Raw genomic sequence first — 27,546 nt, forward strand, 5'->3', positions numbered from 1 at the left:
GCACTAGTTCGGTTGCGTCTGCTTTCGCACTGAACTCATAGAAACAAAAGTGTCAAACACAAAAAGGAGGAGAAACTGGCGCAGAGTGATGTTACAAGCCCAAGACTCAGTGAGTCCAATCGACACATTTAATCAAATAGTGTTTTCGAAAATCTTCCCCCTGAAATGAGTTTTCCAAAAGGACAGTTTGTACGGACCTAAAACACAGTTTAAACCGTGTGTACAAAAGAAAACATCTCGGTGGGGTTCAGGCCTTAGTATAACACTCCTCTGAGAAAAGATTGTTTTTAACCAAAGTTGACGCTGCACCTGCACATGTTGCACAGGCAGAAACATTTTAAATTTTTTTTTAAGGATAGATTCCCCTGGACTGTTTCACTGTGACATTATTAACAGTGCATTCTTCTCTCACAAATGTAAGGCCACAGATTCAATATCCTCCTCCTGACAGCAAACGTGCTGAGTTCATGTAACTTTTAGTCTGCATCAAATTCCTTATGTTCTTTCAAAGTAAAAGCACAGCTTCAATTAAAACACGTTATCTCAAGATATTTTACAAAAAGAGATTAAAGACCTTACTTTTTGTGCGTATCCAGACAATACAAAATAAAGGCAGCAAAAATAAAAATAAAAATAATGGAATTATAAAAATGATTAAATCTGCAAATAACTAAATTTAATTATTGAATTTCAGCGCTTCATCACGATTGAAATTATTTAATTGTTTGACCACCTGAATAACAACTAAACTAAAACGTAGCATTTTGATGATAAAATAGTGACACAGAACAAACCAGCATTAAAAACAGAAGTATGTAAACTGAAAACAGAAGGTCAAAACAGAATACAAATAAAACCTGATTAAAGATCCCAACTTGCTTATCAGACTGCTCCTTTCAATTCATTCACATCAACAGGCGTCATGGTCTGCTATCTTTTCACAAAGAATGGAGTTTTACATGCGAGTATGTTACTTTTGAAGGAAAAGAAAAACTCGGGCAGAATCTGGCTCTTTGAATGTCCTTGCTCTAAATGAAATCCTGGCAACACAAAGTTAAACTCCACACCACACATGCTCACCACTATGGCATGATGTGTCATGACATGAGTTATAAAAAATGGGCCAGACTATTCCAGCAGGGTCAGCACTCTCTCACTCGCCCATACAAGGACCGTCTTAATGGGAACGGAGTGGACAGGCTCTCTGGTGTAAAAGGGTGTCAGGAAGCACTTTACATCAAGATTCATGTCGTGTTGTTTTTCCTCCCATATTTCTGTCTGACTCATGATAACTCACTGTGTGCAGCAGACTGCTGGCATGGCGAGATGCAGCCCATGAAGGAGGTGAGCTTAAATATAATTATTAGGGATGAGAATCTCTCCTTTACAAAACGATGCGATACGATTTAGGTGCGTGTCGTAAAAATACTGAACAGTTTGGTGCGACAGGGTCCGGTATGCTTCAACAACTCTGACAAATACTCTATTTAACATCTTATAATCACGACTATAAGGCTGGTGTTGCCATACATTTGGACAAATAAAGGCAGGTCTCGATTAGTGGTCAATATACATTCAGTGTTGAAACAGTTTGAGGATCAAAAATAGGGAGAAAAAGCAGCGTGATACAAAAACACATCTACAAAGAATAACAAAATAATGCTCTAGCGTACAGGCCATGAAGCAGGTGCACATGCTACTTCACAAAGTAAGATCAAATAAATGATTTTGTTTATTGATATCCTTATCTTGTACACAGTTCAATTATTTATTTCTGGTGTAAATTCTCAATTTCATAGTCTTTTCAATCCTTAATAGCTTAGTTTGAAAATAATTTATTTAGTTTGACGCCTTTCCCAAATAAAGGCAGGGTCATTCCATAGACTGATGTTAATATGATGGTTTTACTTTTAAGAATAAGTTATATTATGATGTTTGGAATAAAATGAGCAACAATTGAATTTCTGGTTCTTCAACAAATTTTCTTTATGAAGGCTTCTACATGTCCAACTGTCCCTGCGAACCTATCCAGATACTTCCTGTTACACACCCGACGTATATCATCATGGAACGAGCTCAGCCACAAGGCTCCATAAACCTTTCACCACTGACAGGACCATAAATCTCACTTTGATGGCAGCAGGTGAACATGATTGATAACAGGGGTGAAGCAGGTATATTCACTTTAAATCTGCAGGAAGAGGAACCCTAAGGGTTCTTGGCTGCTGACAAAGTGGAAATAAGAGGAAGAAGATAACATTTCAAAAAGTAAACTTGGTTTGCTGTTTGGATTAAAGGAGTTAATTATGATCTAAACCATAGACTGTAAATATATAAATGGGTGAAGCCTGAGAGTCATCAGCCATCTGTTGCAGCAGGTGTTACAGCTGCCGCCATGATGGAAATACTGTTTCAGCCTAACCACTGGCTAAGAGCTGGAGTCGAGGTGGGTTTTAAGCCTCTTGACGAACCGTTACATCACATCCAACTGTCAATCATGTCAGCTGTACGTCTAACTTTGGATCACACGAAATGTTCCTAAAAATCAAAACAGAGCCAAAACAGAGTACACAGTGTGCACATGAGGATCAGACCTATTTGGTTTTTGATAGGCTGTAAACATATAAATGTATCCTGTTGTGTGTATGTGACTCCCGGTGATCCTGAAGCCTGCCTCGGTTGGACATTCTGAATTGCAGGATTTTACACTTCAGCATTGTCTTCACTTTTCAAGGCCAGAGGTCGCTTTATAAAAAACAAAAGTATAGACAAAGTTTTCTTTGGAAAGTGGATTTCCTCCAGCACTGTACTGAGAACTCCTACCTTTATGGGAATTAATTGCCATCTTGGGTATTTTCATAGTTTGTTTTACTCACTTCATTCCTTTATTGTATTTCTTAAAAAGTTATTTATAGTTTACATTTCAGTCTTTGTAACTCTTTCTGGAAATTAGTTTGCTGCTCGGTGAGCAGAAGCATTGTTTCATATTTTAGTATCATCAGATAACTTTTTTCTTTATTAATCATTATTGAAAGAGTATAGCACATAAACTACCATCAAGAAGGACAAAGAGGTTTTTCATGCATATAAATGCAAATAGATCCTTAATCGCATCGTGAACCCAAGAATGGAAATCGAATCGAATCGTGAGTCACCCAAAGATCCCCAGCCCTATACTGTCTAAATATAAAAAATACATTTTTAAAAAAATCCCACAAAAAAAGGACAAAAAGGATTTCACTATCATCACAGACGGCTTCACGGATGCCTTCGCGTGACGTTTGAGAGTGCAAGAAGCTGAAAAGTAACAAAAGAGATGTATGACCTGCCACAGACACTTAACAGCACAGCTTATTTAAGCAGAGGAAGGATCCATTTACAGTGAATCCAGGCCACATCACGCCAACCATCAGTGTCACATTTTTCACCGTTGTGAAACAAAATAACCAGGAACAAGATCTAAGAAAAAAATGTTACCTCCAACAGCCTGACAGAGGAGGTGAAGCAGATCCTTTTACACTGTATTCAGGCCACATGCCAATCACTCGGGAAATTAGGATACCTTCTTTAGAGCTTGAAAAACTTTCAATTCACAACCTTTTTAAACAATCTGCTTTGAAATTCGAGGAATTCCTACAAAGCTTGCCTCTGGTCCTGAAATGTTATAACTTAATGGGATGAATGTGCAGTTACAAAGAGAGTGGAAACACTGGGACTGAGGATCAAATGGCAGCAAGGCATGAAAAATATTCATTGTACATTCACTTTAAATGTCAAAGCAAGTACAAGATGTCAGCAGTTTTTTGAAGCAGATTTGACTAATACAATCTACTTTAGAATACCTTGTTGCCATGGGAAACTACGACAATGGATGTTTGACGTATAATAAATAAATAGTTAAGAAAACAAACAATTTTTGAATCCAACAGAAGTATGTTTTACGTCTAAAGTAATATCTGGCATTTTGAATATTAACATAGAATAAAGCTAATATACTTTTGATATATGATTTGTGTTCACATGTTTATGTTTCACTCAGAGGCTCAAACCTTTCATTCTTTGGACGACTCCTCTCACTGATCAAACCGTTAGACTGCCACCACATGGGAGACATGAGACGGTCCTGTCAACTCAGGGAAGCTGTGTACATCTGAAGCTAAACCAACAGACTATACAAAATGACAAAATATATATTCTATGACTTATATTATAACCAAATGAACTTAGAGAGCAGGGATGGGGACAGGATAGGTGAGGGGAGGAAATGAGAGACTATAACCTTTTTCACACGTGCTGAAATCTCCTGAAAAGCTCTGGAGATGACCCGGAGGAGCTGCACATGTGAACGCGAACAGCCACATTTTTTATGCAGACTTCAATTGTTGTTGTTACTTCCAAGTTGTTTTTTTTAAGTTACGTCACCTCTTGTACAAAGACAGCCCACTTCATCACTTTAGGCACAGACTTCTAGAAAGACTAAAAACTGTTATGTGTAAGAGTGACGGGCTGTTGCCCCACCTGGACAGGTACGGACCTGTTGAGCGGACAGGAAGAGGAGAAGGACGAGGCAGGACTGAGGTGAAGTTACAAAGGAGCTCATCTTGCCAAAGGCGTTGTGGTCGAAACTCACTTTATGTCAACCGGGAGAAAAGAGGAAGGAGAGGGGATGAAGGTGTATAAGAACAACTGACACGGCCTCAACCTACAACGTGAGAATGACACTAGATACACATTAAATGTAGCCTGAACACCATCCATGTTTGTCACACTAAAAAGACCTTAATACATTCATTTTAGATATTTTTATTTTTCTCATTTTCTTGGTTTGCTTATAATATCTTAAAATATATGTTTATCCTGACTTGTCACTTGAATGTGGCTCCAATGATGTAAAATGAGATATGATAAACAAGCTATGTTCTGCAGTGTATTGACAACAGCTGTATGTTCAATGTTTAATAAATGGGGATTGGTTAAAAAAAGAGTTGCCATGTGGTGAACTGACTTGAGGTCCCTGAGGTTAACCTGTCCGGTTGTTTAGTATGTGAGTGGTTAAAGGTCAAAGGTTAAGGGTTAGAGGTCAGGGAGATGAGCAGAGCAGTAAAGAAACAGATCTGCACAAACTTGCCTCCACAGCCCGAGGGCCTGATGCCATGTATCTTAAACACATAAACAAAATAATACATGAAAAAATAATTTATGAATAGTAAGAATTGTAAAAGATGTAGATATGTGTTTAATGTTGGTCTCTAACCTCTACTCTTAATCACAAATGCATCTTGCAGTATGAGCAGTTTATTATATCTGTTGTATAGAGTGAGGGTCTTTTCACACATGCACATAACTATTGAAAATGTTCCCAAAAAGTTCAGAGTAGATTGTGAATGTACACATTTTCTCACCCTTACATCATATTACCGTTACGCTTGTTGTCCATCTGTGACATCGTGTTTTCAGCGTGCAGGTATGTTCTTCACCACTCATTTGCTGATGCAGTGAAAATGTCCAAATACATGTAGGATTGATATTAAGACAAAAAATGTCATTAAAGCTGCTCTTGCTTTGTCTATGTAACATCCTGCTTCCTGAGACCAGCAAACTCGTACCTCAGGACGATTATACAGGCAGCCTGACCTGAAATGTGAAAAAAAGCTCAACTATATCGTTTTATTTTAACGTGTGTTGAACCATCTTATCTTTCAATACATGTTTTGAAGGTCTGTTTTTTCTGTAGTAGACTGCTGCTACAGACCCAACACTCTCTTTTTTTTTAAAGATTTATTTTTGGCCTTTTCGCCTTTATTATAGATAGAGGAAGGTGGATAGAGTCGGAAATCAGGGAGAGAGCGGGGAGAGACATGCGGGAAAGGAGCCACAGGCCGGACGCGAACTCGGGCCGGACACGAACTCGGGCCGGACGCGCGAGGACTATAGCCTCGCTACATGGGACGCGCGCGCTGCCGCTGCGCCACCAGCGCCCCGGACCCAACACTTTCTAAAATAAATTCTTATCAATATCAAGCTATAGGGAGAAATCCAGTAAACTTAACATCAGTCTGTTGATCATGAACACTTCAACTACATCCACTGATTTTAAGGAGGCTCCAGTTTAATGTTTGCATGGAATCCGACTGGGTTTGGGTTCCTTTTGCTCAAATGAACTCCTCACTATAAATGGTCTCTTACGTGGCAAGTAGAGTCATAAAGTCATTATGCATTATAGCAAAATTAAGCATGAAATGAGGTCTCTGTAAAGACCTTAAGATATTTTCAATGTGCTCAGATAATTACTGTGAACTGTATTAAACTATTTTAACAACAGGACTGAGATGGAAACTTATTTTGAGTTCCTGCAGGCTACTGCTGCCCAGGTCTGTCTGTGTGCCAGACGTACAGAGCAAGTTCTGCCTTTAAAACACACACACCCTCATACTCCCTCTGCACATGAGTTCTGAAAGCCTACTCACATTATTGAAATCCCAGTCATAAAATTAACAAGCTGACACGTGCAACATTAACCACAAGCAAATCATGTAGCAACAAAAAACCTGCTGAGAGCAACAAAAGAAGATATAAGCTTCATTTGAAGAATGCGTACGACGTCAAACAAAGCTCCAGTGCCTTCCAAGGATCTTTTAAGCGATTAAATGCTTGGATGATTGTGAAGGCCAAGTTCAGCTGCACTGACTCACAATGTGTGTATAATTAGTAGAAAAGCATCCCGTGAAAACAATAAATGCATCGACCTGCCTGGAAAACCAGCAGACAGATGCATGCAGGGACAAAAGGGTGTAACAAAGTGAAGGAAAACCACAAAGAGTCAGGTTTTAAACATCCATGGTCACATGTCAAAGGTCATGGTCTCCTCCGACCCAGTTGAAGCCTGTAAACAATTATCCTGATCCCCATGGCTGAGCAAACAGCAGCGACTGGCGGGACAGCCGAAAACTCACCAGATCAACTGACAGGTCACCGTGGTTACTGACAGGTGATGACAACATGACCACGGCAACTGAATGTGTTGATAGGCAGTCTGTTTGAAAATATGTGTGAGGGATCTGATCCATGCAGAGTTGCAGAGAGGAGAGATTTGGTGAATAATGGGGCGCTGGGATTAGTAATTTAACCATGACAGTCCTCCGTCTTGATGTTGCAGTGACAGAGCACGACAAGCAGAGTACCCTTGAGACTCACACAGACTGAAGCGCAGGGTGCAAAGTGTATTAGGCCGTGTCTGGATATCTTTAGCTCGTTAAGTGGCACACAATCTGAGCACTAACTGAAGCACACAAGGCAAAGAGGTCGGATTAAGTCTTTTAAAATGACTCAAATTGGGATGCCAAATAAGGAAGAATTAAGAGATGAAATAAGAAACATGGTGGAGGGAGGCAGAGAGTCTGAAAAGGTCAAAACTGTTCAAATGCTCAATCTTCACGTCAGCCTGTTTTTATTCATAGACTTTACCTGCAACATGTTCTTCAGTTGTGCAAACAGCATTATTTAACAGTGACAAATAGTTATTTTGTTATTGTTTAGAATAAAAATGTAATTCATCTTCCTCTAATAAAAAACTTTCTTTTGACATGCCATATGTTTTCCAGCAGTGTGAAACAGCAATTTCCCATTATTTGGAATAAAAGTAGCATCAGCCATGTTTTTGGAAGCAACAGCACTTACTATTGGTCAATGAGAACGCTACATCATGACTGACACAGCGTCGGTGATGACTCTTTTTCTATTATCTTTTCTATGCTCATCTTACTTTGATACATATGAAGGCATAGAAAGGAGAAAGACTACATATTGAGCTGTCCTCTTTCAACTTCAGCAATCTCGACAGACAGTATGACACAGAAGGGAGAGAAGGCGCCAGTCTAACACTGTGATTACATGTGGCCAGCTTTTTTGCTGTGTTTTCATAAACATTTTACAGTTCAAGTTGATGAGAGAAATCTGAGTCCAACACTGACATTGTTGTGAGCAGCAGTGAAGCCGGTCAGTTTGAACTATGACACGTGTGCGGGCACCTGTGAAATGTTGATGATGCATCAGTACTTAAAAAAAAATATCTCACAAGAAGCACTGAAAAAAAACACCGGTATCATAGAAAAACTGTAAATTATGTGTTCCTAGATTCTTTTGTTTTCATTTTTAAAGTAGTATTTTAACTGGTACAAACGTGCTACTGGAACGTGCAATCAGAGGGCTCAGATTCTTTGAAACAGTTGGATGAGCTGAGAAGGAGTATTTCTTCTTTTCTGAGAAACTAGAAATAAAATAATAAATGAATTAACCTAATTGGCACCATAGCTTTCTATCTTCGCTCATCAGAACGTAAAGTTCTGAATAAGGAGTCATTTAAGGCATGATTAAAAATGTGATGCAACACTTCATAACTTTCAGTTGTTTGAGATTGAAAAGGTACACTAACTAAATCAGGTGAACATGCCAAGACATAATTACACAATTCAGACTCAGGTTAATAATAGGTTTGGGCATTTAAACATGACTTACCATAAGTGTGTGTGTGTGTCTCGACTTAATAAGGTGTGGCACACTGAATGATGCTACTCCTTCCACTAAGCACACAAAGCACACGCTGGCTTACCTCCACATGGTGGAAAAATTACTGCCAACACTTCCCTGGTACTGTAAACACAGCTGCAAACACACACACACACACACACACACACACACACACACACACACACACACACACACACACACACACACACACACACACACACACACACACACACACACACACACACACACACACACACACACACACACACACACACACACACACACACACACACACACACACACACACACACACAGTAACTTGGCAGGGCAAACAAACCTGACCAGGATGGCACACAAATTAGCATTTAGTAAAGCATAGTAAAGAATATTCAGGAAAAAAAAACATTTCTTTAACATGCTAGAGAATTTTGTGTGTTTTATGCCGTGAAGGCTTCATTCACAGCAGGGTTTCAAACTTGAATTTTAAGAATCTGTCTTACTTATCTCCTTCCTCACTTCTCTTACCCTCCCCCCTTCCCTTTCCTGGCTCCTTCTCATACTGTCATGAGGGAAAAGAGAGAGACGGATCATGCCACACAGAGAAGAAAAGGATTATTTGTTGGTTATAAATCCTTCACGTCTGAACTAATCCCAAGTGTTCAAGTTCTCATAAGCGCTCTTAAATAAACCAGGGAACGACAGGAATGGGTGTGTGTGTGTGTGTGTGTGTGTGTGTGTGTGTGTGTGTGTGTGTGTGTGTGTGTGTGTGTGTGAAATACTTGATACTTCAGTCCAAGCCCTAATGACGCTCTGCTGGTGGTTTCATACCTCATGTCCCAAAACTGACCAATGGCACGCAAGGTCACCTAGCAAGAGAGTGGGCTGATCCAATCAGAGAGAAGTTCAGCAGGGGGAAAGCATTAGGTGGCCAAAGGACATTAGGAGGTGAGTTATTTAAAAAAAACAACACATTGATAAAACTCTGATGATGGAGTATAATAGCATTCAGTGGAGCTTAGTGGGAATTCACAGAGAAATGGTGCTATGATCATGACTTCTTTGTTTCGCCTGTACACTTATCTCTTGGCTGAATTAGAGGGATTATTCCTCTTTTTTTGCACGCACCATCCTGTTAATACGAAGAAAGGATTTCCTCTGTAATAAGGTCTAAGTGCCCTTGTTAAGTTTGCCACAATAGCACAGTGCAGCAGCCACAGCTTGAAGTGTTAACGTGAACTTGCGCGCCACACTATACAGTATGAGGGGGGTCTAAGGAAAGGAATTCCCCTATATTTTGTATTCACATGGTATTTCAGCTGGAAGCTCTTACTCTGTAGGGAAAAAAAGTTTCTGCACTGTTTTCCTATAATGGGTCTGCACTCAATAATAAAACTACCAGGCATTGATAGAATGTAAAATGTCCAACCAGGGAGGCCTATAGTTCTGCAAAGCACCAGCAACATGTCCATGCCCCTGGAAAAGAAGAAAAACATGGCTTTCCTTTGAGCTCGATTAATAGTCATGCAGTGACAGCCCTCGCTTGTGTTTGAACAGCATAAGCAGCATGCTTGATCATGTAATGCAAATCAAATTGATGGTTGCCAAGACTTGCTCCATTTGCATTATTATTTGAAAGAATTTCTCAAGAATAGTTCTTGAGGCTTTGAAAACAAACACATCAAACCTCTCGTGTCACCTGTAACACTGTAACCATAAATCTTGTTCATCTGTGCAGATCGTTACTGCTGTTGCATAACAGTACATCTCTGATCTTTCAGTCACTTTTTAAATAACCAGAAGGCAAATTACTTGGCTTAGAAGGCTCTTGTGAAATATTTGAGTAGCCCGACTCTCAGGATTATATTGACTTCTACAAAGTGATATGAAGTGTCACTGACATCCAACATCCATGAATTGTTTTGGAGCACATTTCTTCCAGTGTTTTAAATCCATCAGTAAAATATTAACACCAAGAGGGGACCTGGCTGGCCTTCATCCCCAAACCCGAGTACTTTTAAATCAGTCATCACAGAAAAGCAGGATTTAAGGTTCCATTTATGGGGTGACAGGCACAGAGAAAAAAGCACTGAGATGTATTAACACTTACAGTACGAGCTGCAGCAGTGACGATGACGAGTCTTACTGCCAAAAGATTAGCATGAATAAAAAAAAAAGCTATAAAATAAATCCCTGCAATACTGTGAAAAAAAAAAAACATACCTGCTTCATGACAGTAAGTCAAAAAGACCATGAATGCACCGCCGCCAGTGGTTCCATTTAGAGCCAGTGTATAAAGAAATGTTTAAAAAATATTACAAATATGCAATTACCAAGACATCTAATCCAAGGTGAATGTTGAGGATTAAGAAGAGGCAGAAAAAATATTTAAAAAAATATTTGGAGATAATTAAGAGAGCAACAGCATCACAAAATGCACAGGGTCAAAATGAATAAAAATGTCTGCAGGAAGCGGAAAAAAGTAATAGTTTTCACCATTTAAGGGTGGCAGTAATAATTAACTCGAGTGTTCACTTCCCTTAAAGTTGTTAAGATGAATGGTCATTAAAATGTGCCTGAGCAGTGTTTGTTCGCTCGGACTACATGGAGCATTATGAAGCTCTAGATTGGTAAATGGACTGTACACTGAAGCGTCAGTGTCTGCGACACATGGCGAACAGCATGTGCCTCGACATAGGGCGGCAGCAGGGCGGACAGATCTCTTCCATGTTTTGAATTTGGACTGCAGTCTCCAGATACATATTGCTCCTTTAAGCACAATTCATTTATTATAATCAAAAAGAAATTTGAACTTTTAAATGCTACAGTATATTGTACTGTGTATATATGTAAAACGTTTTATTTCCTGTATTGTCTGCATTAGCATATCAAGCTACCATGCAAGTTAAAGCTTGACAAGCAGTGAAATGTGTAACACTAAAAAGACATTTTTACATCAATCAGGGACAATGAGAAAGGTTTCAGGCCGTTTTCCAGCCAGAGTCTGGATATCACATGAAGGGAGGGTGCATTGAGAAAAGGGGATAAATTGGTTTTCTGGCCTAATAACAGCTGTCTTAAGTGCTTTATCTCTTTTCTCATTGTCTCTGAATCCCAAGGACAGACAAACCCGGGTGGTCACAGTCTGTTAGCTGAAGCCTTGTTCAGCCTCTAATGACTTCAGATTCAAGCATCCATCTCTGACCGCTCCAGGAGGACAAACAGCACACACACACAACCACCTTTAACGGCCTAAACATCCTTCTCCATCTGTAACAACATGCACAGAAATGCCTGTGTGAGCACAAACACGCACAATCACCTCGGCCTGGCTAAATGTGACCATCCATCTCCAGGTGGTCTTCAGTCTAAATGTGTTGAGGCTAGTAGAGCACAGACGGAGACGGATACAGACAGTGCAACAGCTGTTTTGTCTTCCTCTCACATTCCTCTTCTCTGCAACACTTTCCCTTTCTTCATCTCACATTTCTTCTGCTTTCATTATCCACAAGTCGTCCTCCTGCTTTTCTCGTCTCTGTCGGGGAGGAGAAGAACTTTACTGTACTTTGATTTGTAAAATGAACAGATGCAACCATAATGAACACAGCTCACGTTTTAAATATTAATCTAATTACTGGCAGCACAATGTTTTGGATATTAATGTAAAAACCTAACTTGCTTTCTTTTCTAGATCCTTTTCTCAACGTCCTTTAATTTTGAGCTATTAACAAATCAAATTGAGTTTTTTTTCTTTTCTTTACTTAATGTGAAAAGAAATACCTGTCTTCAGCTGAAACACTAATTCGAAGGCCACTGTAGAGACACGCATTGTCTGCTACATCAGTGACCCCTGACCCCGTTCAGCATTGCTAACAGCTCTGTCATCCATTTGTAATACTGTCGGTATCTGCCTTTTCATGTGTTGAGCAAAATCATTCGAAAAAGTTGCTACCTTCTCCAGCGTTGTCCCTGTCAACCACAATGATGAACACTGCCCTGATTTCTCATTTTCAAATTAAAAGTAAACTTTGAAACAAATCTTGCATATCTCGACAGGAACAAGACAATGTGATCCAAGCAATAACAGCAGTAGGACGTGATGCTTATTACACTAGAGGAAAGTCAGGAGGATGCACCTAACTTCATAGGTTGGAAAAGTAATGTCACTTGTGTTTGCAAGCCATTGCATATTAAAAGTTTAAATATGATGCAAAATACACTTTACCATGTGATTCAAACACTAATAATGTGTCCCGAGTCTGTCTACAAACCGAATCCTGAGAAAAGTCCATCCCCTCCTGTCTTTTGCCTGCTTCACATGTCAGAAAACGTGTGCTCAAACAGGCCGTTTGGAAATGTTTTGTTTGTGACATCACAAAAGGCAGTAACCCCTCCCCCTGGTGGGCGCCGTACCGAGAACTGGTTGAAAGGGAAGACAATATGTTACCTTTAATGGTTCAGAATCAGATTTTACCCTTTATAATAACTCTGACATATAAAGATCTGACTTTATCATATCAGGTTTGGGTTTCAAAATATGAAATATTTCACTTGTCTTATTTAGAGGAACAGGAATATGATGTAGAGGTAGAAATAAAAAATGCCATGCGTTGGGGTCTGTTGGTGTCTGAAAGTATTTGATACTTGCAGGCTGGATCCAAGCAAGGTAACGAGGGATGTGGAAAAAGGGTCTTTCATTGAACTGACAGGTTGACCAACAACACTGAACTCTTTTCATTTAATGGAATTAGAGTACAGTACCTGGATGAACTGAAGCTGATGCTAACTGATGTCATTAACCTAATGAAACAACAAAACAAAAACATATCAATGTAAAGAGATTTATTAAAAGCATCCTTTACTTATAAAGCTATCATTTCATTTTTAGGACGGATACACTTTTTTGTGCGTCTACCCAGTTCCATAAAAAACAAACAATATTTAACGAATAATTAACACCTGATAATTTATCTTTATGAACAGAATGCAACACACCTTCCACATGAAAAGAGTGGCCACACAGAAATCCAACACAAACAAGGTGTGTGATTTGCGGTAAAGGAAGAAGATAAGGTGGAGCTGAGTGATGGTGGAAAACCTCTTTTCCTGACTTGGCAGGTGCTCATACACGGTACAAAGCGTTCGTCACTCACAGTAAATAACTGTGTGTCAGCTTTGTCACTGGACTGTATACAGTAATTTTCTATAGAGTCTCCCCGACCAGGCAGATAAACAGCAACCTGGGAAGGATGCATAAACACGCACAAGAAGACACCGCTTCCAGATGGTCATAAACTAAAAAATGACATGCTCGCACACAAAACAGAGGGGGCAACAGGTCTTTAATCAAGCCGAGTGCATCTGTCAACAATGCTGTGAACACCATGCTTCATCACAACAGAGAGGCCCCTGTGTGTGTCGACAGGGCGAATGAAGTGCAACTGCTCTTTAAGAAAAGCGACACATGATGCACTGTATCCTGTCAGAGTCTGAGTTTACAGGAAGGACTGGCATTTATGTTTGTGTGTGTGGTTCAAGTTTGGCTTGTCAACAACAAAATACAATATGTTTTATGCCTTGAAAATTATCTTTTCAAACACACTTAACTTCTGTGAGAGACGGCATATTGAAGAGAGGCAAATGAAAAAGCCCAGATCTGAAAAGGGAAGGCCTGAAACTTGTGCTTGTAATGGAGGTTTTTCTTTGCTCCTTGTCTTTTTGGAATGCATCCCAAAGCCAGTGGAAATGAGTAAAAAGAAATTTAAAAATTATCTGAATAACTGCTGACTAAAAAGTGCAAAAGTGCTCACTGCAGTGCTTTTTTTCCTGTGGTTGGAGCTGCAGTGTTGTAATCAGTATGTGGGTCAACATCCTGATAACAGTCCAGCATGGCATCCCACTTCTGTTGCAGTCAGCTTTGATTAGCATGTGGGTGAGCCTGCAGTGTGTGTTGGTGGCTCTGTGTGCTCCTGTCTATTAGCAGCTTCTCTTCTCGGTTCACTGCAATGTTGGGATGAAGAGTGACAAATTTGTAGTACGGTAGTGAAACAGACGCTTATAAAAGATAGAATCTAAGTTCAAATCCAGGCTCTTTGGCAGTGAAGTAAAGTGTACTAAAAATGAGTGGAAAGCTACCATCAGTATATGATCAAAATGAAAAATGAAAAAGAAACAATTTCAATGTGATTTAGTTGAAATTTCAGAGAATTAAGCTTGCAGAAAGAACAGCGTCATGGGGCAGATTCATAAAAAGCTACCTTCACCTGGTGTGAACCGATCTTAACTAGTTAACGCTGCTTGTTATCAGGATTCAGGATTGTCTAAAAACTTAAAAGCCTCAACCTCGAGCCAATCTGAACCCACATCCTTTCAAGTGTGTGTTTATGTGAGAGCCTACCTGCCTGTGTGTCTATCAGGTGTGTATCAAATTCAGCCTTGGCTGATGTTACCTTTTTTCAGCGGATGTGGGTCGGAGGATTACCTGCATTACCATGACTTGATTCTTATCACCTGCACCAGTTCTCCGACACTCCACATAATCTCCATCACCAACAAGATGAAAGATACGCTGTCTGATACACTTTTATCAGCATACCACAACAACACCCAGGGGCGACGTTAGAGGGCCGGTCTCTACTTTCAAAGGCGGTTATACGGTCAGGCAACAACTCTTCAAAAGTAACATCTTTACTAAATACAGTCTAGATTATATTTTACTTCTGGATTCATTGTGTGTTTTCTTAAAAACAATGAAAAGCTTCAAAAGCATCAGTAGTAGTGTAAAGGAGCAGACAACTCACACCTTGTTTTCTCACTAGCTCAGAGGTTTTCAGGTGATCAACAAATCCACTCTTAAACTTATCCAGATCGGAAACAACAAAAAAAGTGATATTCATAAGGAAACGTTTCATCTGTTGTTTCACCCGGACGGAAACAAATAATGTCTATGTTCAGTTTCATATAACTGTCGCTTATCTGTAAGCTGCAAAGCTAGCTAACTAAATAGCTTCTGTGCTCATGTAAAGTAATGAACCCTCAGTTTTTTAAAGGAAAAACCTTTAAACACCAGTCGTATTAGATAGCGGTTAATCAATATGTGGGTGTTTGTTTAATGTACGTAAATGCGTTTAGCATTTAGCTAGCTAGCTAACACGCTGCGTTAATCGTTAATCATTGCAGAGCTATTCCCAATGAACGAGAGTAAAATTAGCAGTCTGTGGTCTCGGAAAAGGTAAGCGCTACACTCAGCATCCTATTTTTAAGAACGTTCAGAGTGTTTGTTAGGTGTTTTTTCAGCCGCACTGGGCACTAACACTGAAACATCTCAGCCTGTGCTTTTCAGCAAGGTGCTGATGTCCCTAATCATATAGGTACAAGTTGAGGCATGACTCATTGGCTGGATAACAAAACAGATGATGAAATCCACAGAAAGTGAATTTGTAGGAAGAAATGGTCTCTGGATGTTACAGTGTTTAATAGCTGATGAAAAAGAAAACATTGATTGATGTGACGTTATTTTTCTTTTAAATGTGAGGTCTTTCCTTTATTCTCTGTGACAGTACTATAACAGCTACTCTGGACTTAATCCTGCAACCTTCAGAGAAAGGTCATTGGGAATAAGAAGTTTGTGCATATGGGGGGACAGTAGCCTATTGGAAGGATGTTCCCAGGGAGAAATATAATCAAGGTGTACGAGAGCAATGTCAGCTGAAAGCAATCGAGAGAGAGAGGACATCATGAGAGCACGAGATGAAGAGGCAGTACCAAAGAAACTGTCACATAAATCTGCAGTCTTTTAGATAATAAGTTGAGGCAAGGGGAGAAAATGAAAAAGGGTAATACTTTCCACTTCGCCTCAAAGTTAATCTGTCTTCACAGAAATAGCTGCCACCTCCATCACTCACTCTCATCGCTGCTTCAGGCCCCTATGCTCACGCTCCTTTTTTCTGTCAAACACTTCACCTTCTTTCCTCATCTATCCATCCAAGAGGCCTCCTATCATCCACCTGTGGTCACGTCTACTGGGGTGTGCTAAGAGCCAGGTTCAGACTCGCCCTCTCACCCCCAGGCCTCAGTCTATAATGGATTACCTTAATCACACAGAGGATTTACTAAATAACACAGTGTATAGCCATTAAGGCTTTTCACTTTTGTCACAAATCCGCAATCACTGAAGGATTGGCCCTCCGCCAGGAAAAAAAAAACAAAACTGTGAGGTGGAAAAACTTCCAGCTTCATGTTTGTATAGCAAGACTTCAACTGAATATTCGAGGCATTTTTAAGTGTCCCCTGTGACATCTTTCACAAATCCTACTGCTTAATTCAAGATTAACCTTCTGCCTCCTCACACTCTTTATTTGGTGTTGGTACTTGCTTTTTAACACAGAAGACTAACATTACATCATATTTACTTCTTATGGTTCCCAAAAGTCATGCTTGGCAAACATACAAGGTAACACAAACAGCTATTAAGTCATTTCAGGTAAGGTAGTGTGTTGATATCCAAAGCAAAGTCACAGAAACAAAAACACTCACACAGCTGTGTTTTTAAGCTGCATGGCCCACAGATTCTCAGCAGGCACCGATCCTCCTAGTTCAGTATATCGGCTGTTAAAACTTAAACTGTCTTCATATCTCTTCATGTATGAACAAACTGCATGTTTGTGACACCCCAGCTTCATTGAAACATCACTTTATTAGACCAGCATTCCCTAAAACAAGCCAGACAATATCCCTAATTTCCCCTTTGCCATTTAAAACTGACATCAAAAATGGTCAACATGCTGAATGTAGTCCAGCATAGAATATGAAATAACTGTCACTGTGTGTGGTTTTGTATTTTTGAACCATGTAGCAAGAAAGAAGTCAATCTTTTGGCATCTTGCATTGTCTCCCAGACTTACTTCCACTTACAGCATTATAAAAGCTTTGTAATTTGCATCGAAACTCCAACCCCCGGACAGGCCAAGGCAATGAAAAGAGGGTTAGACCTAGAGCCCATATGCAGAAATGCAGTTCTCTAAGGTCACAGACAATCTAGCTATCCCATGTGGGTTTGTGCTAAATCCTCTTACTCCACTTTGGCACTTCACCAAACAGGAAGGTCATGGAGAGGTCTGATAGTACAAGCTCTGGACTTCATCAGTTCAAGTGATCTTTAAAAAGGACAGAAACATAAGATTAGATGGACAAATTTCTTCATAAATGGTAAAACACAAACAAAGTGAATGATGTTTAAGGTTTCATTCTGTTATATGTTCAACCTCTTCTTGGCAGCTATACTTGGGCAGTCCAAGGCCAACTTTGATGGACTCTAATGCAGAGACAATTTGACAGACCAACTTCTTATTTGGCCCAGCTAATCTAAAGTTATATGGCATCACAGGGAAATAATTCTGGCTTATACAACCACCACGTTCAGAAGATATAGGCTTATGAGTGTGACACAGGTGTCATTATTTTCTGTTTTAAATCTCAGTTTTTGCAAAAACTAAACCACCTAGGCCAATTGCAAAAAAGTTGGATGGGTATTGTCATTTTCAGCACTACAAAACACATAACCACTGAGTAAAGGCCTCCTAAAAACACCATTGTGTAAGGGCCGTTCCCCAGTCCATTGTAAGGGGGGGAAATGGAAGTACTGCATCTCAGAAACTATACCACCTACAGAGGTAACATGGTTGTTTCAGCCAAGTACCAACTAGTATACCGAATGTCACCAAAATCATAGATGGTCAGGTGGGGCTGATTTCTAAAATTGGACCAATTAGCATGGAATGATCCTATTCTTTGTAACGTGTCACAGTGGGCACTATAATTTGCATCCTTGGCCTCCACTGACTGTGGTTAAAAGTTGCACATATGGATTTGCTCCTCTTGTACACATTTACAAGTCAACAGCAGAGGGACATGTCCCATGAACTGATACATAAAGAGCAAGGAAAGCAGTGTCACTGGATCAGAGAATGTATTTATTAAAATAGATCAAGCAACAGACCAGCACTTTTTTATAAGTTTGCCTCCACAGAATTTAGGAAACACATGCCAGCTAAGTACGAGTGTGTAGTTTTTTATTTAGTCAAACCAATCTGTCCTACATTAAAATAATCCCTATGCTAATTTTGTTAACCAGTTAAAGACATTTTCCAGTAGCCTATGTTTTAGCATCCAGCTAGTCAACTAAGATAGATATCCTGGTCCATCAGCGAGAAATTGTGCCCGTCCTGGAGAACAATTTAACAGTTGCCATTGCCTCCAGGGCCAACTTTAGAGACGTGTATTACCTGCATGTTTCTCCAGCAGGCTGCAGGCATTAAAAAAAAGTCAGCACCCCTATTTGGTGCTTTTATTTCAAAGTTATTCATGTGCAAAATACGAGAACCAACTGGGCAGGCACAGGCATGGATGTGGATTTGGATGTGCTGTAAACCATGTTCGTGTTTGTTAGCAGTAAATCTCTTCACAGCTCACTGAACTGACAGGAAGGGAAGGGCTGATGGATGGAGTGAAGAATGGGAAAGAAGAAGATGGGAGGATAAGGTCACTACGCTTACACCAGTTGGAGAAAGACACAGCTGACTAGAGGGCAATAAGTGGAGGCAGGTATTTTTTTAACAGTACGACAGCACCTTTGAAAAGATATTGAAAACACAAAACTGAAACTTGTTGGAAAAAAAAAAAGGATCCTCAAGGATGACGTATGATACGTCTGTAGGAGCAAAAGAAAGATCATACGTACAGTAATTCCAAATTTATCCCAATTTCTGTAACACACCCGCTGACCCTGAAACCACTCCACATACTTGGCTTGACTGCAGCAGCTGACTGAAACAAAACTGCTCATGTAGAACAGGCATCTGTTCGCAAAAATTCCTTTAAACAAGCTGCAGGAGAGTCTGCTTCAGCTTCTATGATCACATTTTATTTGTTTGTCTTTTTTAAAACACCCACATAGAGTGACATAGTAATAAACACAGAACACAGGAGAGCCTCACTCCAAGAGTATACCAACCAAGGACCTCATGATGGTTCAAAGACAACACTTCAGAGCAATGTGCCAGCGATGGAAGAAAGCAATGTCTCTAATAACAATATTATCATCTCTATAAGTTTACATGTATGGACATGTTTTATTCTGGTCTACTTATTGTCTCGTAGCACTTATTTTTTCCCGTATTGTTGTTGTATGGAACATTCTGATGTTAGGGTTACTTTAACGTCTGGGCTCGTTTATTCCACTTTACAATGCTAATATAATAAACAAGAATGGGGAAATAAAAAAGACCAACCGGTCATCCAAGATGGACAAAGAGCTTGTAATATTCCTATCAGCGCAAAACTGCATTCATCTGCCCCGCCTCAGTCTGTGTTCCCCATAACAGCGGACACCCTGTAGGGTCTTGCACAATAAATGAGACCATCGATCTGTGAGTCAAATGAGCATCAAACATTGCCATATGGTCTTTAAAAGAGCTAAATGATCAATAATTTAAAAAAAAAGTGTTTTGCTGCATTACATTCATCCACTGATGTTCATGTGCTGCAGCTGCTGTTTTCTATCAAAGCACTTCAGTGTTAACCCTGTTGTTTGAGGCTACTACATAAATAAATATGCTTCCTCCTCTTGTGAGATAAACCCTCAAATATTTAGTTATGTCATCAATAACTTTATTAAAGATGTTACATTTCATGAACTCAGGGTGTTTTTATCAATGTAATATTTGTTGGGTGTATTTAAAAAAAAAACATTTATTTACAGACCCTGAAGGTGGCTGTGCTGTTTGGGTTACGATGAGGACCATGTGAGTGGTCCACTTTTCAGGAGGGCACAAGTATCTTGCGTTTTGTCAAATGCATGAGACTATCTAATCAATATGGCAAATCCATGTGTCTGTTTATGTTTATGTGTGCCTGCAGAAGATCGTGTTCTATATTGCTGAGCATGAAAACTCCTTCAGTCACCCCCAACAACAACCACAAAGTGAGAACAAAGTCAACAACAGCAAGTGACACAGGGCCTCCGATGCCAGCTGGCAGGGGCCCATTAACACCTTTATTCTCGTTCAGTATATGTGTGATTGCTAAGTAGGGCAGTGTGTGGTGCCAGTGCTTCTGTGAATTTATTCCACAGCCATGTAACTAACAAACAGTGGACAGATCACCATTGTGCTAAAACTTTAAGCCTTCAGGGGATCTTGTGCCACTGTCAGTTTCATGTTTCATCTCGACCAATGTGAGGCGTCTCTGAAATGTACTTTCTATTTTCAGTACTATGCTCTAAAAATGTGTTGCTGGTGGTGCAGAAACAGAATTGGTATTAGGCCTGGAAAAAAAAGTTAAATATTTGGATGTTTCAAGCACCATTACATGCAGTTATTTTGATCACAGCACAACCGTAATGCAACTTGTAATTCAACAGACAGAAGCGTATCGTTTCTTCTCTGTCTCTCCAAGACACTCTCACACACATACACAGGTTTCTTTATCCACACATGCTCAGCCACTCCCATTCAATCCAAGACCTCCATCAGTAAAACCAATTAACTCAGAGGTCTGACCGACTTAAACGCAAAACTATGCTATTCATCACTTCACAGGTATGGTCTTTTTTCTACAAATAGATTATACAAGAATAAACAGCCCTACAGCTCACACAAAGGTAGACGCCACTGTTGACAACATCGGTGCATTTCTTGATCCAGGGTCAAAGCCATTAGTGTGGACCACCCTGCACACTGGATAACTATGCAACCTTTTCTGAAACTTAATCTGGCACGGCCATGACACAGAAACGACACGGACATAGATCATTGAAATCCTCCTCATTATTGAAATCCTTCTCGTTAAGGTCCAGACATACCAGAGGCAGTATGAATGGGAATGTAAATTAGAAAATATATACACATTTAAAAGCAAGAATTAAAAAAATACCAATTTGTTCTCAGAAATAAACAGGTTGACTTTTGTAGTTTTAATCTAATTTTATTTCAAATTCTAAAAAGAAACTAAATGTACTTCTCGTTGCATGGAGGTGCAGGGGTTATCACTGTCACCTCACAGCAAAAAAAGTTACAAGTTCAAATCCCCATCAGACATGAGCCTTTTGTTCTCCGACTTCCTCCCACAGTTCAAAGACATGCTCATTAGGTTAATTGGTGACTGTAACGTTAACCGCAGATGTGAATATGAGTGTGGCTGGTTCTCTGCCTCTATAATGTAAGCCCTGTGACTGACTGGCCAAATGGACCCGTTGGAAAAAAGAACAAAAAATCATCAACCATACAGTGTGTACCTGTGATGACAATAACTCATTAGACCTATTTGTTTGTTTTTTTGTACCAGGCTGTAAACATGCTTTTTTTAACGCTGTAAAAATGGCTTTTTTGCCAGTCATGTGTATCTGACTTGCAATGTTCCTGGAGCCAGCATCAAGCGGACCAGATTGGCCTCATTTTTTTAAGACCAGAGATCACCGCTTGGATGACAAGAAGTAGTCCAAAAAGTCTGACAAGTCTAAGTCCACTTCCTCCAAGAACAAGATGAAGAGCTTGAGACGCGATCATCCTAAAAGGTGCTGCAGTGCAGAAAACTGACTTTGCTATTTTCCAGAGATGCTGTTGTCATCCTTACAGCCAGCACCCATTTCTGAAGAGCAAATGCACTTGAGCTCACTCGTAGCCCACGTTGGTCTTCAATAACGTGTCATTTGATTGTTTGCATTTTGTGAGAGAGCCATTGCACCACTGACTGAGAAGACCAAACTCAGTGGCTAAGTATCATGGTGCAATTTGTGCACATATCAATAAAGATGTTCTAATTGTTTACAGTAGTTTTCTTTGCAGTGTGGATGACGTGGTACGTTACTCACCCAGTGTCTTACATGTTCCCTTTGTGTATTCAGCTCAGCACTGTGTTTTGGTGTGTGTGTCCTTAGTTTTTCCTCTGACTCAGCCGTTTGAGTGATGAAGAGATCAAAGAGTTAGACGAACACTGCAGCAAACTTTCAGCATCTGATGAATAAACATGAGGAGGGACATTTATGCAACACTCACATGCACACATCCCCTAAAGAACATCATACAGTACATAACACACTGCTGCTGCTCCTGTTGCTTCATGCACCTTCACTCAGGTTAGTACAGAAACGCACACACACAAAGATTATACACGCACTTATTCACAATGTGCAATTAGATGCCCTATGAAGAGTAAGACACAAAAGAATGTACTTCGGTGTGTGTGTGTGTGTGTGTGTGTGTGTTTCATTAAGTGAGACTAAGACCCTGCTTGTTTGTCTTCGTGCAGAGACCGGAAACAGGGTGATCCTGCTTTTATGAAAGACACAAAAACTCAATGTCCTCGCACACTCTCAGTGTATGAAATAGAAACACGTGCACATACACACACTGACAAAACCACAAAAAGGGACATGCACATATGGAAGCCCCGAAGGATAGCAAACACACATTGATAAGCCCCACCCTCGCTCTCTCTCTCACCAAGCGGCAACCTCAGGGGTTTAAAAAAAAGAAGCCAGTGCAGAAGTGTGTTTTGCAGTATGTCGAGGGTCCACTTGAGTCTGTCTCTAGAAGCCCCCAAAGTCATACACACACCCCACTCAAATGTCTCTTTTTACAGCAGAAAATAACATGTTTACAGCCTGGTACAAAAAAGTGATACTGGTCTAATGAGTTTTTGTCATCATGGGGACATGCTTCATTGCTTTTTTTTATAACGCATCCATTTTGATTTCATGAATGATAAGTGGTGTCCATAGTTAGGGCGTGTCGCTGACCTGATTCACAGGTGTGCACAATGTCCTCTGACGTTTGTCAAGTGGACTAAAATCCTTCTCAGCTCCAGCTCTCCGTCTGTGGTTTGGTTGTTGAAATTAGGCTGAGACAGGATTTTCAGCTGGCGGCGACTGCAAACAAGCCTCCAGGGCCCCACGCTGTCACATATGGATGACATCACTCAGGCTTCATCCATCAATATTTACAGTCTATGTTTCTCACCCTGTTGCTCTCTCTCTCTCTCTGCTCCGCCCATAAAGGAGCAGAGACCTTTTACACCGGACTGATGTGTGTTATTTTGGACCTCATCATCCATTAGCATTATACATTGAGACCTTTTCAGAAAAATTGCAAAGAATTTCAATGTTTACTAAAATCTGTATTTTCAGCCTCATTATCAGATAGAGAGCTTAAAAATAAAACATTTGCAAGTTTAAAATTATTGGCTTTAACTGAAAATTAAATTTCCTTTGCACTCATGTTCATTACCTTCTGAGACGTAGATCTCATCAGTTACAGGTAGAAGCACGCGTGCATCTCATCATGTCTAAATGAAAACATACAGTGCTGCTTTTCCCATCGTTCTAATTCTGGCCAAACCAGTGGGATTTTGAAATGGTTAAATGAGCGTGCAACACTTCATGTTATACACCGAACATTGTCGGTCTGGATTTCAAACCACTTTTTCACCAAATTCAAAATTAAGATTTTCTTTTCCTTCATTCTGCAGCAAATTCAGAACTACAAAAGGGAATGTACATTTTATTTTAAAAGTTACACACTAGACATAAACAGGACACGTCAAAGAAAACACACACACACACACACACACACACACACACACACACACACACACACACACACACACACACACACACACACACACACACACACACACACACACACACACACACACACACACACACACACACACACACACAGTATGAATCAGTGAGCAGTGAAATGAAAGGTGTGTCCCGATTGGTTTGACTAATGAAAGAGCATCCCATCTCTTATCAATGAATAATGCAGCACACATATTGCAGAATGCTCCTTCACATAGAATATTCAGTTAAATACATGCACACTCTGCATACATGTACAGATACACACACATACATGCTTCCACAAAGCGCTGACATGAACAAAAAAAAGTCTGAGGGTTTAAAAAATGTGCTTATAACAGGTTTGATGTTTTCAAATGTTGGTACACTGGGATGCATTAAACTGAAGATGCTGAAGTCCCGACGGCTCTGCTCAGTCAAGTTATAAACTCAGAGACAAGCAGCAACACACAGAAGTTATTTGGGATTTAAATTTGCATAATAAAATGAAGATACTGAGCTAAAGCATTAAGTTATGAAGGTCAGTCATTGGGACACCACCTGGGGGCGCGAACAAGCAAGAGGTGGGTCCCGAGATAACTTCCCAAAAAAAAAAAAAAACACAAAATTGGGAACTGAGTCCCAGCACGCTTCAAAAATATTCATTAGGAAAGAGGTCAATAGTAAGGCTGTTACCTGCTGACAGAAAAAGCCTTCAAGCAGAGCAGGGAGAATACCTGAAATGATTTGTAGAAAAAGAAAGTGGAGGGTTTAAGAAAATGGTTACAATATTAAGCAGGAGTTTCAACTGCCTACAATTAAATCAGACAAAAAATACAGAGGGTTATCAGGGTGTATGCCAATGTGTGAGCCTCTGATTGATTAAAAGGTGAGCGAGTAAAGAAAAGTGGATTTGTTAAACTGTTTAGACAAAGAGAAAGTTTTCCAGGTGGCACAAAGACTGAGAGCAGCATCAGCGGTTCAGGGAGTCCATTAAGTGACGGCACAGGCTAACTTTCTCTGGTTACAGGTGTTAGCATAGTTGGCAGAATCATGTGAGTTGTGAAATGGATGAGGGATGGCAAGGAGTTGAAATGATTAGAAGGATTTAAGTTTAAACATGATTTAAAGATCAAGAGATCTTCTTCATAAATGATTATTAACAGATTTAAAGCTTTGTTTCAACATTACAGGAGCACTACGCAACCCCCCTCCTAACCTCAAGTCGACGTCCACACAGGTTGCTATGTCACAGACACTGAAGCTTCAGTGTTTAGCCAGCTCTGCCTCCGTCTTGAAACCTTTCTGCATACAAACCTCTCTCCATTTTACAAAAGCATCCCTAATATTTATCCTTCTTCTACCACATTTGTGGTTGTCGAGCTTACTAGAAAAATGCTGAGGCTTTTTAGGCCGGGTAAAACAAGTACGCTTGCCCACTTCAATCGCTGCAACAGCTGTTGGTTTGCTGTTTGCCCAAAACGGCTGTGTGGGGGGGGGGGGGGGGGGGGGGGTTTCCCTAAAATGGCCTAACTTCTCTGGTCAATACAAACACAGAGCATTCAGGACTGGAATCATAGAGGACATACTGGCTGCTGCGTCAGAGAAGCCACAGCACTTCAACATAGCATGTGTCCTTAATGTCTGATGATAGAGTAAGGTCAGGATGGGATTTCTTTGAGTAGACATCTTACCTTTTGCTGGAATATGAAATCAATTTGTCTCGTAAAATTCAATCATTACAGTGTTTTAACAAAGCTTAATATTTAAAAGTTTATGTAATCCCTTAGCTGCTGAGAGAGTCTCACAAAGTCCAGGCGACTTGAAAAGCACTTACAGCTGTTGTTCTGAATTCTTGGCATTCCTGAGACCTGAGATTGAAATTTTGGAGATATAAAAGTTAATGGCCTGACTGTAGATTCATGGGAGTAGGATCGGCGAGCACAGTGAAGTCATATTTGTTTTCAGAGGAGATGACAGCTGGATAGAGACATAAGAATACAAAAAAAAGAGCTATTAAAAGGCCTCCAGATAAAGACTTCTTCGCGAGTCGTGAGGAATTCATCATTTAAAGAAAGATGTCATATTGAAAAAGGACAGGAAAGTAAATATGCATGGAAGGTAAAATACAAACTTTGTAGGGGTTTTGTGTCATTGCAACAACCAAACAACATCTGTCAACCAAACAACATCTCTAAAACGTATTCTTTCACTACATTTTTTTGAACATGCACTACACAGAAAACCCAAAATATCTCCACAGCAAAAAGCCTCTTTGCTCTCAGCAGCTTCTAAAACCTTGACAAGGCGTCACATCTGCTGGAAACGTGCGTTCTCGTGAATTTTCTCTCAAGACAAATCTGTTTGTTTGAATCTGATGTTTCTGGTGACATGTCACTCTCTCACTGTTTGTGTGTTACAGCGGAATTAGAAAGCATTCTGGACTTGCATAAAGGATTTCAAAGACAACTGATACAAAAAAATAACATAAATATTACATGTGAATAAAAGTGACACTTGTAAACACTGTACTGTTGTGAGACTTGGTTCACTGCATATAGAAAATGAATTATTAATAAGTGTTGAAGACACTTTTGGTTGTAACTATGGTCCAGTGATGAGTATGATTAGTTTTTATGTCCGCCATCGTGCCCGTCACAACTTGGTTTTACGGATATTATACATGTCTCACCACTTCCTTTTTTATTCGTTTGTTGTTATTAGAGATGGGACTCAGCTGGGTCTGATATCAGGTTCTCATCCATCCTATTTTATTGATAAAATATAGCCTACATACAGAAATTCTCATAGCAACAAGATATTTACGATTTCATCATCTGGAATCCACAACAAACAACAACAACAAGGTCCAAAGACATCTCTGCATCATCAGGGTTTGCAGCTGTTTTGGACTTTTGTTGGTGAGAGTTCTTCTCGAGCTTCACGCTAAAAGCTTTAACCTTAAACTGGAGCCAAGAAGTCCCCCCCCCCCCCCCTCCCCGATATTACACTGCATGGCACTGGAACAAAAAGTAGCTTAGGACACAGCATGGGAATAGGGAGATAGATAAACGTGACAAAAGAATGACGGAGGGGAGCCAAAAGATGGATGAGGAGAAATAAAAGAGGTTTGTGAGGGAGATCAGATGGCAGCAAAAGTTAAGCAATAAAGAAAAAAAGAGGGGATATTCCCATGGACTGCTGCAAAGCAAACAAAATAAAATGGAATAATAAGCTGAAGCCAAATTTACATACCAGCCTATATACACATTTGTGGACTTAAAACTGCGCACAACTGAGCCAGTGACCTGCACGCAGACAGAATTTCGATAGTAAAAATGAACAAGGCAAAGACGAAATAGCCTGCAAGACATCAGAATGCTGCACTTCAACAACCAAACGCAATA

The 27,546-nt window shown here is 40.0% G+C and overlaps 1 protein-coding gene across 1 annotated transcript in view; it reads right to left on the reverse strand.

Moving 5' to 3' along the window:
- Positions 1-27,546, reverse strand: part of sema3b (sema domain, immunoglobulin domain (Ig), short basic domain, secreted, (semaphorin) 3B) — a 141,206-nt gene that overhangs the window by 113,209 nt on the left and 451 nt on the right. The gene's annotated exons all lie outside the window — the stretch shown is intronic.

The sequence above is a fragment of the Symphodus melops genome (genome assembly GCF_947650265.1).
Source record: "Symphodus melops genome assembly, chromosome: 13".
In the NCBI taxonomy this organism is placed as follows: domain Eukaryota; kingdom Metazoa; phylum Chordata; class Actinopteri; order Labriformes; family Labridae; genus Symphodus; species Symphodus melops.